This window comes from Budorcas taxicolor, chromosome X (genome assembly GCF_023091745.1).
Source record: "Budorcas taxicolor isolate Tak-1 chromosome X, Takin1.1, whole genome shotgun sequence".
Taxonomy (NCBI): Eukaryota; Metazoa; Chordata; class Mammalia; order Artiodactyla; family Bovidae; genus Budorcas; species Budorcas taxicolor.
The window spans coordinates 125,864,505-125,879,898 of NC_068935.1; positions in this window are offsets into that span (position 1 = coordinate 125,864,505).

A 15,394-nucleotide genomic window follows, 5' to 3' on the forward strand; every position below is an offset into this window, starting at 1 on the left:
TTCCTTCCGTCATTCATTGGCATGCGTGGGAAGCTGTGTCAGGTGTGCAAATACAAAAACACAGGAGACATGCCTTGGCACTCAGGGTGGGGGCAGTGGGACGGGGGGGATAAGGTGTGAGACAGGAAGGTGGGACCACCCTGAGGCCTGCCATTGGTGCGGCAGATCCCAGAGATGGTGTGGGTAGGTGGAGCCGTGCCCCCCTGAGCTCCCGTGGTGCCCAGAGCCTTCCTCTCTCTGCCACTTCTTTCCTTGGAAGCCTGTTTGCTCCCCTTTGCCTCAAAGGGTCCATGGTGGGGGCCACAGGCCCCACATTTCATAGGAGCGTTTTCTTAGCCTTTAGTTTTGGTGTCTTTAACACACGCTTCCCTGGTGGCTCAGTCTGTAAAGAATCCGCCTGCAACGCAGCAAACCTGGCTTCAGTCCCTGGGTCGGGAAGATCCCCTGGAGGAGGGCATGACAACCCACTCCAGTACTCTGGCCTGGAGCAGCCCATGGAAGAGGAGCCTGGCAGGCTACAGTCCACAGGGTTGCAGAGAGTCAGACATGACTGAGCGACTAAGCTCACACACAACACGTGCTTAACATAAGACTCGTGTCATTGACCAGATAACCTCCCTGGTGAACAATTTCAAACACGGAGAATGTAAAGGTACAAGCTGCTAAAGGCCCGGCTGCCTCTCGAGCAAAGGCTCAGGAAGAGTTACAGCCTTCCAGAATGAGCCAGGTGCTAATTTAGAACCATCACCTGTCTGTGGATGACGTGCAAAGCCGCAGATGCTGTGTTTGGGCTCACCAACCGAGACGCGGCCAGGAGAAGAGCCATAATAAGCAATTCAACCGAGCCTTCGATTCACTCTTTTGAAACCTCTTTCAAATAAAATCCTGAAATAGTACTGCATTTCCACAGGCATCAAGCTGTCAGCTTCAAAGAACAGGCTTCTGAGGCTTGATCCCTTTCACAAGCAGCTGAGGCCCACGCTACCAAGAAGGGGAACAGATGTTGGAGGGGGATGGGAGAGGCCCGTTCTGCCACCATCGTGGCCTCGGCAGACAGGTTCCCATGCCAGGAGCCCAGGTGCCTGGGGGGCTCGTTGTCCACACACACAGTGGCAGTGGTTGAAGGGGGGCAGGGGTACTCTTTCCTCTCTCCCTCCTCACAGCAGAGAGGCCAAGCTCAGGCCTTTACCACGGCTGGGGTTTAGCAGGTTCTGTGACATATTTGTCAGACCGTCAGCCGAGAAGCAGCTGGCCGCCCACCTGCTGCTCGCTCTGGCCCTGACCCAGGGGACCCCAGCAACACGGACGGCTCTGTCTCTGAGTCAGACAGACTAGCATCCCCAGCCAGCACCACCGCCACCACCGGCAGCTCCGTAACGTGGGCCATTGTTTAGCCTCTGTGGGCCTCAGTCTGCCCATCTGGCAGCCGGGCAAGAGGCCCACAGACGAGCGCGGGGCTCAGTGGGAGGGAGTGGCAGCTGCTCCCCCGCCTCCGGCTTCCCTGTAGCCGGGCTGGGGGAGCTGCGAGGCTCTCCAGTCAAGCTGGTGACTCCTGGGGCATGTTGTTCCGGAGGTCACTCAGAGCATCAGCACCTCTTCTGAGGTGCGGGGAATGGAAGGAGAGATTGTTACACAATGACTGCCTGGACAGAGAGGATGTAAATGCTCCTTATATACAAAAAAGATCAGGAGGCAAGAGAAACAGTTTGTCACTTGATTGCTACCACTTGTTTCTGGACAAGACAGGCAGCCAGGCCTGCCTTGATGTAAATTACGGCAGATCATCTCAGTTCTGCTGACTTGCACGCAAGTCTGGCAAATCACTTGTCTCCGCTGCTTCCTTGTCAAAAGGTAGAGAAGCCTCCCACCCCCTCCCTCGGTGCCATTATCTTTCAGGTGATTCTTAGCTTTTGAAGCCCCTGCCATCTGTTCTGTACAGTTCTGCACTGTGCATGTTCCCACAATGCCTTCGGATAGCTCTGCTGGTGAGGGGAAGGTACAGCCACACTGCCACCTTCTTAGAGCCTTGGGGGCCCCTTGTTCCCTCAAAGCTGTTCAGGAAAAGCCATATCCTCAAGTTACCAAGACACTTCTGAGGAACAAGACCACCTGAAACTGCAAGAAAGACTATTTTCAAACCAAATGCACACAGGGTTTAATGGTTTGAGAGGGGAAAATTCCATCAGAAAACTGTGTATGTTTTTAAGGAGCATATGTGCAATTTTGGCAAAAATGCCTTCTTAGAAGGACGGGAATCATTGGAGCCAATGAACTCTAAAGTCACGATTCATCTCTGCCTTGTTATAGTATGTCAACTATTATGAAAAATGAATTGCTCAAGAAGGCACTTACTGGGGGCGGTTATCACTGGACTGGTGCGGCAAGGATGAAAAGATGCCAGTCGCGTTTGAGAACACCCAAGGAGGCACACTGTCCAGCCTCCCATGCCCCAGGACAGGAGCACCTCCCAGCAGGGTGGCTGGCAGATGCCTGTGGCGGGTGGCTGGCAAGACAGGCTTTGCAAAGGGCATGGCCCCAAGCTCCATCTGAACTGGGCATGGGGCAACGGTTACACCTTCCTGTTTTCCTTTTTGGAAGACCTTTCCAGCTACACACCCAAGAGGGCACCCTCACCACTATGTCAGTTTTTAGTTGCAGACTACAGACAGCAACTCTAGCTGGGTAGGAAACTTGTGTCTTCTTAAAGGATATTGGCTAAATCACATGATCACAGACTTGGCGGCTCCCCAGTCCTTCCCATGCTCACACCCTGTGACCTACACCACTGTCACTAAAACCACCTCCTCCGCTTTTTCAGAAACTAAATATTGAGGCTGCCACGGGTCTCCAGAGTAGATTTCACACAGTTACTAGTGGTCAACTCAGGCTCCAGCAGGTGTGTTCCATTAGCTGGGTTGGGAGGTTGGTGGAGCTGGCTTCATAATGGGGAGAACCCCCACCCCAGACCCAGGAAGGGGGATCAGATGCTGAGCATCTAAAACTAAGTGTCCACTACAGCCAGGACCCTTGGCTTGTATGCCTCTGTCCAAAGGACAGGTGCTCCCCCAGGGGGTGCCTTTTTGAGGTTTGGGCAGCAGGAGTGAAGAGGGTATGCATAGCAGGCGGCCCACCGTCCCCTCTTCACTCAGGCTGGGCCAGTCCCAGGTTCTCTCCTCTAGTAGAAATGGTACTGAGTCAGGCAGGGTCGCTGCGGCTACCTGGACCACCTGCTGCCACTCAGCTTCCAAGGAGTGTGGCAAAGCTCCTGGCACACCCGCCTTTTCCTGGACTCTGAGTGACAGCCCGCCTGGGACAAGACGCAAATGATTGTCTCATCTTTCCTTCTAAGTCTTTAGCCAGCTGGGGGATTTAAAAATAAAGAGTTGGAACTGATTCGAAGTGTAAGCCTGTATCCTGACAGTGTGCATAAATTCCCCCAGCTGTCACCAAGAAGCCACCCCCTAGTTCTTTCAAGCATCCGAGCCACTGTCTCCTGGGCTCCAGGGAGCCCACCATGGAGGTAAGTTGGCCTCTGGTGCTCCTCTCCCTCCCTCAGCACCAGCTCCCACCCAGTGCTCTCTCCCTTATTAACCACAGAGCTCCATCTGGAGTGAAAACGGCCCAGCCAGCTTTGGCAGCCCTGGTGGCGCACAGAGCACTGGAGCCCGAGTCTCCAGAAACGACTCTGGGCTTTTCACCCCCAAAGCAGTGAGCTGACGTAGGCTGCAGTGATCTCACACACACCCACCCCATGCTTCTGTCCCCAGGTCCCGAGTGAGGCCAGAGATGGCTTCTGTGCTGTCAGCCCACATTTATGTGGCCGGCGCTGTGCTTGGCAGGCTGTGGAATAGCCTAGTTAAAAGCAAGAGATAAAACAAGCAGGTCAGCAGGGAGAGGGATCAAATCAGAGCGCAGAGCAAAGGTTCCCTCTGAGCATGGCACCAGCAGAGGTTCTGCAGAACACACTCGCCACCCTTCACCAGGACTACCCTGTTTTCTCAGATGACGCCAGAGGACGAGAGGGCAGCCCTGAATGCTCCCCGGGGTGCCACGGGCCTCCCTCCCTGCGCGGGTCAAGGAAGAGTAAGATAGCCGCCAGGGAAGTGTTCTGGGTGACGGGGCAAGAGCTTGTCAAGAGTGTAAGGATGTCATCTACCAACCAGTACTGGACCTTGGCCTACAGCTGGCCAAACCCTAGGGGTATTAGGGGAGGGCTCGAGACCAAGCCCATCTCTCTGTCTCCATGGAGCTTGGCCAGGGGGGCGGAGAGTCCTCCTTCCTGTCCTGGCCCAGACAATAAACCAATGAGCAAACATGCATAATTTGTCAGGATGATAAGAGGCTGGACAAGATTGAAGCAGACAGAGAGGGCAGGGAGGCCTGGGGGCAGTGGGGACTGTCCTCTGGGATGAGCAGAGAAGACCTCTGATAAGGTACAATTTGATCAGAGACGTGGAGGAAATGAGGGCCAGAACATTCTTCTGAGGGAAAAAATGTGCCAGGTCAGGGGAATAGCCAGCTGCAAAGGTCTTGAGGCAGGAGTGCACCCACCACGTTTCTGGAACAGGAAGGGGGCCAGAGGGTGCAGAATGGCACTGTCAAGTGTTGGAGCACGGACTTTGACCCCAAGTCACTGGGGGGCTGAGGCAGAGGAATGCCCGCCTTTCCAGAGAAGCAACATGTGAGGGCAGAGGGGAGAAGGGTTTCATTTTACAGCAGGTTTGGAGAGACGGGTGGGGAGGGTGAGAGGAAGGAGGCAAGTGCCCAGGACAATTGTACTTCCTTCCACTCCTTTTGGGAAGCACACAGCCTCCTCCTGAAGCTGGAAAATGGGGCAAACAAATGACTGAACGGAGGGAAACTATTCCTGCCCCCTTCCTCAAGCCTCCTCACCCTCAGGCTTGAAACCCTGTATGGCCATTAGACCATTTTCGAGCAAATGTACACACGTGCACCCAACCATCTGCCCACCACTGCCACGCTTCCTGTGCCAAGGCTGCGAGTCCTGCAAGGGGCCACCAAGGGGACCAGGCTGGACCTCGTCCCTGGGGCTCTGCCCGAGGCTCGCAGCCTCCTGCTCTCCCTACCCCAGCAGAAGATTCTCCCAGTCCGCACCCCAGGGAACATCAAACCTTGTCTCTACCATCTGCAAGTGCCCAGCTGTCTTTCAGGTCGGGCCTTAGAAAGCATGAGGAAAATTGGGGGCTGAGGGCTTCCAGGCTCTAAAGGGTTCATGCTCTCAACTTTAAATAGCTGTGCTATGCTTTTAAATTTGACACATTTCTTTTTCTGAACCTAAAAACAGCACAATGGAGCAAGCAAGCAAGAACTGTAGTGAGTCATCCTCGGGAGGAAGGGAGCTAGGAGGTGGTGGTCAGGGGAACATGGGGTGGGGGGCAGGATAAAGAGTGGGAATACATGAGGCCAGTAGGACTGGCTGTGAGTCCTCTCTGGAATAAGTGACTGTCCTCTGGGTGTGACATGTGGTAAGCCTCGGGTGTACTGGAAAGACAGAGGAAGGTGGCAGAGATTTAAACCCAACATCTGCTTGAGCAGCACACCCCTCAGACATTAGTAAAGGACACACTTTATCGCCGTACATCCGCTTGCTTAGATGACCCTTCTCAGCACCAAGATTTTACAGTTGAGGAAACTGAGGCACAAGAGGCTTGTGAATTTCATAAATTCTCCCACATTAGGTCAGGACTAAAGCCTGGGTTTCAAGACTCCATGTTTACCTAGATTTGGGCAAAGAATACTGTGTTTCCTTTATAAACTTCTCTCAGAACACAGCCTCACATTTTCTTGGATTACATAAAATTTGGACCGCAGGTATGGAGTGAACTACTGCAGGGGAAGGGAATTCTTGGTTTAGCATATAGGGATTAAAAGCCTACTGCAGCCTAGGATGATCCAAGTCATGCTTGCAAACAGGCAGCCCGGACGCCTTCCAGCCAACTTCAGAACCAGTTGCGCCTGGAGGGGCGAATGCCAGACAGGCCTCCAGTGGGCACAGAGCTCGGGGCTACACTGACAGTGCTCTGGGCATGGCCTGCAGTAGGCCCAGTGGCCCCCAGCTCCCAAGCTAAAGCGGGGAGGCCACGGCCTGCTCCACTTTCTCCAAGCATCATTTCAATTCAGAAGAATCATGGTTAGTGCTTTGGAAACTGCAAAGCTCTTAAGAGCATCTGTTTTAATGTAGACCCTGCCACCCAAGAGACCTTGACCACATGGTGAGCCTTTGACAAAATTGGGAGATGGAGGCAGCAGTTGTCTTTAGGCATCAAATCTGGCTTGACTGCATCCTGGGGCCCTGGCTTTCTCCACCGGGGCACTCTGGGGTCAGTCAGGCAAGAAGTCAGATCCCCACATTGCTGCTTGGAGGTGGGCATCCTTGGACTGTACATAGTCTCTTGGTGCCTCTCAGTTTTCTTCTCTGTGAGATAGGATGGGGATTATATAAACTGTCCTCACTGGGAAGTTCCAGAGATTAGACGGAAAATGTATGTAATAATCGTCTTCATGTACATACAATAATGTCATATGATAATGCGTGTAAGCCACTGGCACGTAGCAAAGGCTCAGTAGACAGTGGCTTAGACACCTCCCCCTGGAGTCCCCCACCGAGGCCTGCAGACTCTCAGTCCCCATGGGAGGCAGCCCAGTGCTTTTGAATGTGGACTGTCAATTCAGACAAGGTTTTTAGCTGCATGCCTGTGGACAGCAAGTCCTTCCACTGAGCCACCTTTCCTCATGAAAGGATTCAAAGGACCATTAAAAATTAGATAATAGGAATTAAAAACTTTTTAAAAGAAGATCCATCAGGGCCGCAAGTTGGCAAATCTTGGGTTAAGCCCAATTCAGGTGTTACTCATACTCTATAGAGGTCACTGCCCTCTGCTCTGCCCTGGCAGGGCTCTCTGTGGACCAACAAGCGAGCCAGGCAGATAGAGGCAGGAAGGGGGGTTGGCACTTTGGGGCTAATCCAGGGAGCTGGCAGGACATGGTGTTGTTTTGCCAAGACCATGAGAGATGCCTGGCTCGTGAATGGTTCAGAGCCCCGCCTCGGAGCTGGCACCCACTCAGAGCTGGCACCCATGTACCTGGTCCAACACCTCTGAGAAGTGAACCTCATGGGAACACCTCCACCTTCTATGATTGTTACAAGGACTAAATGCATTACTTCTTACAGTGCTTGGCTATCACTTGGTACCACAGTAAGTACTAAGTAAATGTTTGACTTTTTTCTAAAAAATCAGATAGTGAGGATAAAGCTCCTGGAAACTAGCAAACGTTCAATAAATTCCTGTGTAAAATCAGCCCCCAGATGCCTTCTCCCCGCCACTGTCCTCACTCCAGCCAGTCTTTTGTTTCCTCTGAGAGGGTCCATGTTGCAGAAATGAGTGTTAGAGGAAATAAGCCTTAATGGTCATTGGTCATTCCCAGCCCTTTCAGGGGTATTTACCTTTCACAAATCACATTTAGCCTCAGTGAAAACAACAACTTGTGGAATTTTCAGCCTCTGAGCTTGACAGTGTGATGCAGAGTGAAAGACGAAAAGAGATGGGAGAGTAAAAGGCCTTCAACCCCCACCTGTCATGGTTTCTGCTTAAGTATGGACTGGCACTAGGGTGCGCAGGTGGTGTCCTCTGAAGACCTGTCTGTTCCCAGAACTCTAAAAAGCAGGACAAGGACTTCTCTGGTGGTCCAGTGGCTAAGACTCCACACACTCAATGCAAGGGGGCAAGTTTCGATCCCTGGTCAGGGAACTAGATCCCACATGTCACAACTAAGTTTGCATGCCACAACTAAAGATCCTGCATGCCACAAGGAAGATCCTGCATGTCACAACTAAGACCCAGTACAGCCAAATACATAAATATAAAAAAACAGAACAAGCCAAATAAAAGTCAGGATGGTACAAGTGGACAGATTCCTCCATAATCTCTCAGGATACTTTCAGCTATACATCATAGACTACCCAACTATTAGTGGCTTAAACAATAATCATCACCTCATTTAACAAGAAGTCTGGAGCCAGGAGGTTGCAGGGTTGATTTGGTGGCTCAATAATGTCATGAATGATCCATGCCTTTCTATCTTCCTTTTCTATCATCCTCAGAATGTGTTGCTTCCTCTTCTCCTGGTTACAGGATGGCTGCCACAGCACCAAGCACCACACACTTAAAAGACAACATCCCACCATGAGTCAGTCTCTCTCTTTCCCACCCTCTTTCTCTCTCCCTCAACCCATTCCAGGCAGGGAAATCTTTCCCACAAGCCCCCTCATAGACTTTCCCATAATTGGCCAGAACTGAGTCACATGCCTGTTTTAGACTGATCACTGGCAAAGACAATAAGGATTAACAGGATAGCTTTAGAGCTACTGTATGAGAGAATAAACAAGCATTTGTGGCCCTGGGGGAAGGAGCCATTTTCTGAGACATCACCTGCCAAATGCCCGACATAAACTTGGGTCCTATTAACAAGGAAGGAGAGGGATGGTTGCTGGACGGGCAACTTGGAGCCTGGCCTGAAACTGAAACCATCCCCCTATCTTCCTACTTCCCCACATGGGAGGTTAAAGCAGAAACATAGACAAGATGAGACAAACCACAATACAGGTGAAGGTGTTAGAAAAAGATCTACAAGAGAATCATGATCAGATGTTCCAGACTCACCAGTTAAAAGACAAATGTTGAAAAATCGGGTTACTATGGAGAGATGTGCTCTTTATTAAGCATATGGACTTGAAAGATTTAAAGGAAAAGGATGAAAAAGGATGTGTTGGGCAAATATTAACAGAAAGAGAGCTACTATCACTGTGCTCATATCAGGTAAAATAGATTTCAGTACAAAAATTTTAAGTATTAAGGATGAAAAAGGTGACTATGTGATGATAAAAGAGCAAATTCACCAAGAAGATATTTCCATGTTAAACATGTATATACCCAACAAAATATTAGGAACTCCAAAATATATGAAGGAATCATTGATAGAACTACAAAGAGGAATCAATAAATCAATCTTCCTAGTGCAAGATTTCAACATATATCTTGACTACTGACAAGCACAGCATAATAAAATATCAAGGACAGAAGACCAAATGACACAATTAACCTTGATAAGAGGGACAGATAGACAAGTTGATAGAACAGTGAGAATACACACTGGGATCTCCATGAACATGTGGAGCATTAAAATTTTGATTATATACTAAGCCATTAAGAAAAACACTAATTTAAAAAAAAAGCTGGAGGAATCAGGCTCCCTGACTTCACAGACTACACTACAAAACTACAGTCATCAAAAGAGTATGATATAGGCACAAAAACAGATACATAGGTCAATGGAACAGAATAGAGTCAATAAATAAACCTTACAACCAATTAATCTAGGACAAATGAGGCAAGAATATATAAAGGAGAAAAGACAGTCTCTTCAAAAAGTGATGTTGGCCTAAAGCAACTGGAAAAAGAAGAAGGAAAAAACTCTAAATTTAGGGGAAGGAAAGAAATCATAAAGATCAAAGCAGAAATAAATTGTAAAAAAATGAAGGAAACAATAGCAAAGATCAATAAAACTAAAAGTTGGTTCTTTGAAAAGATAAACAAAATTGACACACCATTAGCCAGACTCATCAAGTAAAAAAAAGGGAGAAGATTCAAATTAACAAAATAAGAAATGAGAAAGAAGAAGTTACAACAGACAACACAGAAATATAAAGGATCGTAAGAGACTATTACAAGCAATTATATGCCAATAAAATAGACAACCTGGAAGAAATGGACAGATTCTTAGAAAAGTTCAACCTTTCAAGACTGAACCAGGAAGAAATATAAATTATGAACAAGGCAATTACAAACACTGAAATCAAAACTGTGCTCAAAAATCTCCGCAAAAAACAAATAATGGCTTCATAGGTGAACTCTAGCAAATGTCTAGAGAAGGGAGAGTACATCATGAGAAACACTGGACTGGAAGAAACACAAGCTGGAACCAAGACTGCAGGGAGAAATATCAATAACCTCAGATATGCAGATGACACCACCCTTATGGCAGAAAGTGAAGAGGAACTAAAAAGCCTCTTGATGAAAGTGAAAGTGGAGAGTGAAAAAGTTGGCAGGAGGAGAAGGGGACGACAGAGGATGAGATGGCTGGATGGCATCACTGACTCGATAGACGTGAGTCTGAGTGAACTCCGGGAGTTGGTGATGGACAGGGAGGCCTGGCGTGCTGCGATTCATGGGGTCGCAAAGAGTCGGACACGACTGAGTGACTGAACTGAACTGAACTGAACTGAATGCCTATCCTTCTCAAACTCTTCCAAAAAATTGCAGAGGAAGGAATACTTCCAAACTTATTCTATGAGTCCACCATCACCCTGATACCAAGACCAAAGACACCACAAAAAAGAAAATGACAGGCCAACATCACTGATGAACACAGATGCAAAATTTCTCAACAAACTTTTAGCAAACAGAATCCAACAACACCTTAAAAAGATCATACATCATGATCAAGTGGACTTTATCCCAGGGATGCAAATATTCAATATATACAAATTAATGTGATACACCATATTAACAAGTTAAAAGTTAAAATTATGATAATCTCAACAGATGTAGATAAAGCTTTTGATAAAATTCAGCACCCGTTTATCATAAAAACTTTTCAGAAAATGGGCAGAGAAGGAAATTACCTCAACATAATAAAGGCTATATATATGATAAGCCCCACAGCAAACATTATTCTCAATGGTGAAAAACTGAAAGCATTTCAAGATCAGGAACAAGATGAGGGTGCCCACTCTCGCCACTATTATTCAACATAGTTTTGGAACTCCTAGCTGTGGCAATCAAAGATACAGAAGTAAAAGGAATCCAGATTGGAAAAGAAAAAATAAAACTTGCACTGATTGCAGATGACATGATACTATAGATAGAAAACCCTAAAGATAGGATCAGAAAATTTCTAGAGCTAATCAGTGAATTTTGTAAAGTTGCAGAATACAAAATCAATACACAGAAATCCCTTGCATTCCTACACACTAAGACAAAAAATCAGAAAAAAATATTAAGGAATCAATCCCATTCACTATTGCAACCAAAAGAATAAAATCCTTAGGAATAAATCTACCTAAGGAGACAGAAGACTTGTATGCAGAAAATTATAAGACACTCATGAAAAAAATCAAAGGTAACACAAACAGATGGAGAGATATACCATGTACTTGGATTGGAAGAATCAATATTATGAAAATGACTACACTACCCAAAGAAGACAGATTCAATCCAATCCCTATCAAATCACTGATGGCATTTTTCACAGAACTAAAACAAAGAATTTCACAATTCATACCAGTTCAGTTCAGTTCAGTCACTCAGTCGTGTCCGACTCTTTGCAACCCCATGAATCGCACCATGCCAGGCCTCCCTGTCCATCACTAACTCCCGGAGTTCACTCAGACTCATGTCCATCAAGTCAGTGATGCCATCCAGCCATCTCATCCTCTGTTGTCCCCTTCTCCTTCTGCCCCCAATCCCTCCCAGCATCAGGGTCTTTTCCAATGAGTCAACTCTTCGCATGAGATGGCCAAAGCACTGAGGCTTCAGCTTTAGCATCATTCCTTGCAAAGAAATCCCAGGGCTGATCTCCTTCAGAATGGACTGGTTGGATCTCCTTGCAGTCCAAGGGACTCTCAGGAGTCTTCTCCAACACCACAGTTCAAAAGCATCAATTCTTCATCGCTCAGCTTTCTTCACAGTCCAACTCTCACATCCATACATGACCACAGGAAAAACCATAGCCTTGACTAGATGGACCTTAGTCGGCAAAGTAACGTCTCTGCTTTTGAATATACTATCTAGGTTGGTCATAACTTTTCTTCCAAGGAGTAAACGTCTTTTAATTTCATGGCTGCAGTCACCATCTGCAGTGATTTTGGAGCCCCCCAAAATAAAGTCTGACACTGTTTCCACTGTTTCCCCATCTATTTGCCATGAAGTGATGGGACTGGATGCCATGATCTTCGTTTTCTGAATGTTGAGCTTTAAGCCAACTTTTTCACTCTCCTCTTTCACTTTCATCAATTCATATGGGAACACAAAATACTCATATAGTGACAGCAATCTTGAGAAAGAAGAATGGAGCTGGAGGAATCAACCTTCCTGACTTCAGACTATACTAAAAAGCTATAGTCATCAAGACAGGATGGTACTGGCACAAAACAGACATATATACCAATGGAACAAGACAGAATGCCCAAAGATAAACCCGCACACCTAAGGGCACCTTATCTTTGACAAAAGAGACAACAATACACAATGGAGAAAAGGTAGTCTCTTCAGTAAGTGGTGCTGGGAAAACTGGACAGATACCTGTAAAAGAATGAAATTAGAACACCGTACACAGAGATAAACTTTAAATGGATTAGAGACCTAAATGTAAGACCAGAAACTGTAAAACTCTTAGAGGAAAACATAGGCAGAACACTGTATGACCATAAATCACAGCAAGATCCTCTATGACCCACCTCATAGACTAATGGAAACAAAACCAAAAATAAGTGGGACCTAATTAAACTTAAGAACTTTTGCACAACGTAGGAAACCATAAACAAGATGAAAAGAGAACCCTCAGAATGGTAGGCAGTATTTGCCAACAAAACAACTGACAGGATTAATCTCCAAAATCTATTAATAAAAGCAGCTCATACAGCAGGCTTCCCAGGTAGTGCTAGTGGTAAAGAACCTGCCTGCCAATGCAGGAGATGTAAGAGACTCGGGTTTGATCCCTGGGTTGGGAAGATCCCCTGGAGGAGGGCATGGAAACTCAGTGCAGTATTCTTGCCTGGAGAATCCCAGGGACAGAGGAGCCTGGCGAGCTATAGTTCTTGGTGTTGCAAAAAGTCAGACACAACTAAAGCAACTTAGCATGCACATGCACGCATGCAGCTCAGTATCAGAAAAATAAACAAACCCATTAAAAAGTCGTCAGAAGACCTAAACAGACATTTCTCCAAAGAAGACATGCAGGTGGCTAATAAACATATGAAAAAAGGCTTCACATCGCTTATGATTAGATAAATGCAAATCCAAACTACAATGAGGTATCATGTCACACCAGTCAGAGTGGCTATCACCAAAAAATATATCTGGAGAAGGAAATGGCAACCTACCCCAGTAGTCTTGACCTGCAACATTTCATGGACAGAGGAGACTAGTGGACTACAGTCCACAGGGTTGCAAAAGAGTTGGACACAACTTAGCAACTAAACAACAATTTTATCCATGGTCTCCAATAAGCAGGATTGAAAATGGTTCCTGTTGGGAACAGGAGAAAGGATAGGTGGTCCTTAGCAGAATGGTCACAGTTTGGACTATTAGGGTATTTATTTCAGAATTCAGAAGGTGCAATGACCATAGTCTAGGCTTTTCTATGAAATTCTGTTGCAACACAGACACACAAAAATCTATAAACAATATATGCTGAAGAGGAGGTGGAGAAAAGGGAATGCTCTTGTACTGTTGGTGTGAATATAAACTGATAAAACCACTATGGAGAACAGTATGGAGATTCCTTAAAAAACTAGGAATAAAAATCACCACATGACCCAGTAATCCCACTTCTAAGCATATACCCTGAAGAAACCAAAACTGAAAGACACGTGTACCCCAATGTTCATCGCAGCACTGTTTATAACAGCCAGAACATGGAAGCAACCTAGATGTCCATCAGCAGATGAATAGATGAAAAGGCTGTGGTACATACATACAACGGAATATTACTAAGCCATAAAAAGGAATGAATTTGAGTCAGTTCTAGTGAGATGGATGAACCTAGAACCTGTTATACAGAGTGAAGTCAGAAAGATAAAAATCATGTATTAATGAATTATATTATATATACAATGAATACAATGAATATATACATTATATATATATACATATATAAAAATATATACAAACATGTATATGTACACATATATACAAAGCTAGTGGACATGATGGAATTCCAGCTGAACTATTTCAAATCCTAAAAGATGATGCTGTTAAAGTACTGCACTCAATATGCCTGCAAATTTGCAAAACTCAGCAATGGCCACAGGACTGGAAAAATGTTAGTTTTCATTCCAGTCCCAAAGAAAGGCAATGCCAAAGAATGTTCAAACTACTGTGCAATTGCACACATTTCACATGCTAGCAAAGTAATGATCAAAATTCTCCAAGCCAGGCTTCAGCAGTACGTGAACTGAGAAGTTGCAGATGTTCAAGCTGGATTTAGAAAGGACAGAGGAACCAGAGATCAAAATGCCAACACCTGTTGGATCATAGGAAAAGCAAGAGAAATCCAGAAAAAACATCTACTTCTGCTTCATTGACTACACTAAAGCCTTGACTGTGTGGATCACAACAAACTGGAAAATTCTTAAAGAGATGGGAATACCAGACCACCTCACCTGCCTCTTGAGAAACCTGTATGCAGGTCAAGAAGCAACAGTTAGAACCAGACATGGAACAACAGACTAATTCAAAATTGGGAAAGGAGTACATCAAGGCAGTATATTGTCACCCTGCTTATTTATCTTATAAGCTGAGTACATCATGTGAAATGCCAGTATGGATGAAGCACATGCTGGAATCAAGACTGCCAGGAGAAACAGCAATAACCTCAGATATGCAGATGCCACCACCCTTATGGCAGACAGCAAAGAGAGTCTAAAGAGCTTCTTGATGAAGGTGAAAGAGGAGAGTGAAAAAGCTGGCTTAAAACTCGACATTCAAAAAACAAAGATCATGGCATCCAGTCCCATCACTTCAAGGCAAACAGATGGGGAAACAATGGAAACAGTGACAGACTTTATTTTCTTGGACTCCAAAATCACTGCAGATGGTGACTATAATCATGAAATTAAAATATGCTTGCTCCTTGGAAGGAAAGCTATGCTAAACCTAGATAGCATATTAAAAAGCAGAGACATTACTTTTCCAACAAAGGCCTATATAGTCAAAGCTATGGTTTTCCAGTAGTCAGGTATGGATGTGAGAGTTGGACCATAAACAAGGCTGAGAGCCGAAAAATTGATGCCTTTGAACTGTGGTGTTGGAGAAGACTCTTGAGAGTACCTTGGACCACAAGGCAAATCAAACCAGTCAATCCCAAAGGAAATCAATCCTGAATATTCATTGGAAGGACTGATGCTGAAGCTCCAATACTTTGGTCACCTGATCTAAGAGCTAACTCATTGGAAAAGACCTGGATGCTGGGAAAGATAGAAGGCCGAAGGAGAAGGGGACGACAGGATGAGATGGTTGGATGGCATCACCAACTCAATGGACATGAGTTTGAGCAAGCTCCAGGAATTGGTGAAGGACAGGGAAGCCTGGCGTGC